The sequence below is a fragment of the Amia ocellicauda genome, unplaced genomic scaffold (genome assembly GCF_036373705.1).
Source record: "Amia ocellicauda isolate fAmiCal2 unplaced genomic scaffold, fAmiCal2.hap1 HAP1_SCAFFOLD_81, whole genome shotgun sequence".
NCBI lineage: Eukaryota > Metazoa > Chordata > Actinopteri > Amiiformes > Amiidae > Amia > Amia ocellicauda.
The window spans coordinates 55,001-59,403 of record NW_027103007.1 but is presented as its reverse complement, the minus strand read 5'-3'; positions in this window follow the sequence as shown (position 1 = coordinate 59,403).

The following is a 4,403-nucleotide window of genomic DNA, read 5'->3' as shown; positions in this document are numbered from 1 at the left end:
CAGGCAGACCTCCAGGGCAGGCAGGCAGACCTCCAGGGCAGGCAGGCAGACCTCCAGGGCAGGCAGGCAGACCTCCAGGGCTAACAGGCAGGCAGGCAGACCTCCAGGGCTGGAAGGCAGACCTCCAGGGCAGGCAGGCAGACCTCCAGGGCTGGATAGCAGACCTCCAGGGCTAACAGGCAGGCAGGCAGACCTCCAGGGCTGGATAGCAGACCTCCAGGGCAGGCAGTGCTGCTGCCAGGGCAGGCAGGCAGACCTCCAGGGCTGGATAGCAGACCTCCAGGGCAGGCAGTGCTGCTACCAGGGCTGGATAGCAGACCTCCAGGGCTGGATAGCAGACCTCCAGGGCAGGCAGGCAGACCTCCAGGGCTGGATAGCAGACCTCCAGGGCAGGCAGGCAGACCTCCAGGGCTGGATAGCAGACCTCCAGGGCTAACAGGCAGACCTCCAGGGCTGGCAGGCTGACCTCCAGGGCAGGCAGTGCTGCTGCCAGGGCAGGCAGGCAGACCTCCAGGGCAGGCAGTGCTGCTGCCAGGGCAGGCAGGCAGACCTCCAGGGCTAACAGGCAGGCAGGCAGACCTCCAGGGCTGGATAGCAGACCTCCAGGGCAGGCAGGCAGACCTCCAGGGCAGGCAGGCAGACCTCCAGGGCTGGATAGCAGACCTCCAGGGCTAACAGGCAGACCTCCAGGGCTGGCAGGCTGACCTCCAGGGCAGGCAGTGCTGCTGCCAGGGCAGGCAGGCAGACCTCCAGGGCAGGCAGTGCTGCTGCCAGGGCAGGCAGGCAGACCTCCAGGGCTAACAGGCAGGCAGACAGACCTCCAGGGCTAACAGGCTGACCTCCAGGGCTGGATAGCAGACCTCCAGGGCAGGCAGGCAGACCTCCAGGGCTGGATAGCAGACCTCCAGGGCAGGCAGGCAGACCTCCAGGGCTGGATAGCAGACCTCCAGGGCTAACAGGCAGACCTCCAGGGCTGGCAGGCTGACCTCCAGGGCAGGCAGTGCTGCTGCCAGGGCAGGCAGGCAGACCTCCAGGGCAGGCAGTGCTGCTGCCAGGGCAGGCAGGCAGACCTCCAGGGCTAACAGGCAGGCAGACAGACCTCCAGGGCAGGCAGGCAGACCTCCAGGGCTAACAGGCTGACCTCCAGGGCTGGATAGCAGACCTCCAGGGCTAACAGGCAGACCTCCAGGGCTGGCAGGCTGACCTCCAGGGCAGGCAGTGCTGCTACCAGGGCTGGATAGCAGACCTCCAGGGCTAACAGGCAGGCAGGCAGACCTCCAGGGCTGGATAGCAGACCTCCAGGGCAGGCAGTGCTGCTGCCAGGGCAGGCAGGCAGACCTCCAGGGCTGGATAGCAGACCTCCAGGGCAGGCAGTGCTGCTACCAGGGCTGGATAGCAGACCTCCAGGGCTGGATAGCAGACCTCCAGGGCAGGCAGGCAGACCTCCAGGGCTGGATAGCAGACCTCCAGGGCAGGCAGGCAGACCTCCAGGGCTGGATAGCAGACCTCCAGGGCAGGCAGGCAGACCTCCAGGGCAGGCAGGCAGACCTCCAGGGCAGGCAGGCAGACCTCCAGGGCAGGCAGTGCTGCTACCAGGGCTGGATAGCAGACCTCCAGGGCTAACAGGCTGACCTCCAGGGCAGGCAGTGCTGCTACCAGGGCAGGCAGGCTGTCCTCCAGGGCTGGATAGCAGACCTCCAGGGCAGGCAGTGCTGCTACCAGGGCTGGATAGCAGACCTCCAGGGCTGGATGGCAGGCAGGCAGACCTCCAGGGATGGATAGCAGACCTCCAGGGCTGGAAGGCAGGCAGGCAGACCTCCAGGGCAGGCAGTGCTGCTACCAGGGCTGGATAGCAGACCTCCAGGGCTAACAGGCAGACCTCCAGGGCTGGAAGGCAGGCAGTGCTGCTACCAGGGCAGGCAGGCTGTCCTCCAGGGCTAACAGGCTGACCTCCAGGGCAGGCAGTGCTGCTACCAGGGCAGGCAGGCTGTCCTCCAGGGCTGGATAGCAGACCTCCAGGGCAGGCAGTGCTGCTACCAGGGCAGGCAGGCTGTCCTCCAGGGCTGGATAGCAGACCTCCAGGGCAGGCAGTGCTGCTACCAGGGCAGGCAGGCTGTCCTCCAGGGCTGGATAGCAGACCTCCAGGGCAGGCAGTGCTGCTACCAGGGCTGGATAGCAGACCTCCAGGGCTGGATGGCAGGCAGGCAGACCTCCAGGGCAGGCAGTGCTGCTACCAGGGCTGGATAGCAGACCTCCAGGGCTAACAGGCAGACCTCCAGGGCTGGAAGGCAGGCAGTGCTGCTACCAGGGCAGGCAGGCTGTCCTCCAGGGCTGGAAGGCAGACCTCCAGGGCTGGCAGGCTGACCTCCAGGGCAGGCAGTGCTGCTGCCAGGGCAGGCAGGCAGACCTCCAGGGCAGGCAGTGCTGCTGCCAGGGCAGGCAGGCAGACCTCCAGGGCTAACAGGCAGGCAGACAGACCTCCAGGGCTAACAGGCTGACCTCCAGGGCTGGATAGCAGACCTCCAGGGCAGGCAGGCAGACCTCCAGGGCTGGATAGCAGACCTCCAGGGCAGGCAGGCAGACCTCCAGGGCTGGATAGCAGACCTCCAGGGCTAACAGGCAGACCTCCAGGGCTGGCAGGCTGACCTCCAGGGCAGGCAGTGCTGCTGCCAGGGCAGGCAGGCAGACCTCCAGGGCAGGCAGTGCTGCTGCCAGGGCAGGCAGGCAGACCTCCAGGGCTAACAGGCAGGCAGACAGACCTCCAGGGCAGGCAGGCAGACCTCCAGGGCTAACAGGCTGACCTCCAGGGCTGGATAGCAGACCTCCAGGGCTAACAGGCAGACCTCCAGGGCTGGCAGGCTGACCTCCAGGGCAGGCAGTGCTGCTACCAGGGCTGGATAGCAGACCTCCAGGGCTGGAAGGCAGGCAGGCAGACCTCCAGGGCAGGCAGTGCTGCTACCAGGGCTGGATAGCAGACCTCCAGGGCTAACAGGCAGACCTCCAGGGCTGGAAGGCAGGCAGTGCTGCTACCAGGGCAGGCAGGCTGTCCTCCAGGGCTGGAAGGCAGACCTCCAGGGCTGGCAGGCTGACCTCCAGGGCAGGCAGGCCGGGCCCCCGGTGCTGCATCTCGGCCGCTGCCTGGGGCGGACCGGCCCGGGTGCCCTTGCGCTTTTTCGACACCAGGGGGCAGTTGGGTGCCATTCCGTCCCTCGTGTGGCGAAATGGCGGTACTGCACCTCCGCCTTTTTGCTGGAGAAAGTCCGCAGTCGGGACAATGCGCCACACGGTCCGTCGGCAGGAGGCCCGGGCCCGGGCACAACTCCCCGGTGGGGACGGACGCCGGGCTGGAGCTTCCCTTCAGCACACACACTCACTCACTCACTGACCGACCGACTGACTGCAGGAAAGGCTCCCGGCTCCCAGCGCTCAGTCAGCAGGCCTACTCCTCCCCGGTGGGGACGGACGCCGGGCTGGAGCTTCCCTTCAGCACACACACTCACTCACTCACTGACCGACCGACTGACTGCAGGAAAGGCTCCCGGCTCCCAGCGCTCAGTCAGCAGGCCTACTCCTCCCCGGTGGGGACGGACGCCGGGCTGGAGCTTCCCTTCAGCACACACACTCACTCACTCACTGACCGACCGACTGACTGCAGGAAAGGCTCCCGGCTCCCAGCGCTCAGTCAGCAGGCCTACTCCTCCCCGGTGGGGACGGACGCCGGGCTGGAGCTTCCCTTCAGCACACACACTCACTCACTCACTGACCGACCGACTGACTGCAGGAAAGGCTCCCGGCTCCCAGCGCTCAGTCAGCAGGCCTACTCCTCCCCGGTGGGGACGGACGCCGGGCTGGAGCTTCCCTTCAGCACACACACTCACTCACTCACTGACCGACCGACTGACTGCAGGAAAGGCTCCCGGCTCCCAGCGCTCAGTCAGCAGGCCTACTCCTCCCCGGTGGGGACGGACGCCGGGCTGGAGCTTCCCTTCAGCACACACACTCACTCACTCACTGACCGACCGACTGACTGCAGGAAAGGCTCCCGGCTCCCAGCGCTCAGTCAGCAGGCCTACTCCTCCCCGGTGGGGACGGACGCCGGGCTGGAGCTTCCCTTCAGCACACACACTCACTCACTCACTGACCGACCGACTGACTGCAGGAAAGGCTCCCGGCTCCCAGCGCTCAGTCAGCAGGCCTACTCCTCCCCGGTGGGGACGGACGCCGGGCTGGAGCTTCCCTTCAGCACACACACTCACTCACTCACTGACCGACCGACTGACTGCAGGAAAGGCTCCCGGCTCCCAGCGCTCAGTCAGCAGGCCTACTCCTCCCCGGTGGGGACGGACGCCGGGCTGGAGCTTCCCTTCAGCACACACACTCACTCACTCACTGACCGACCGACT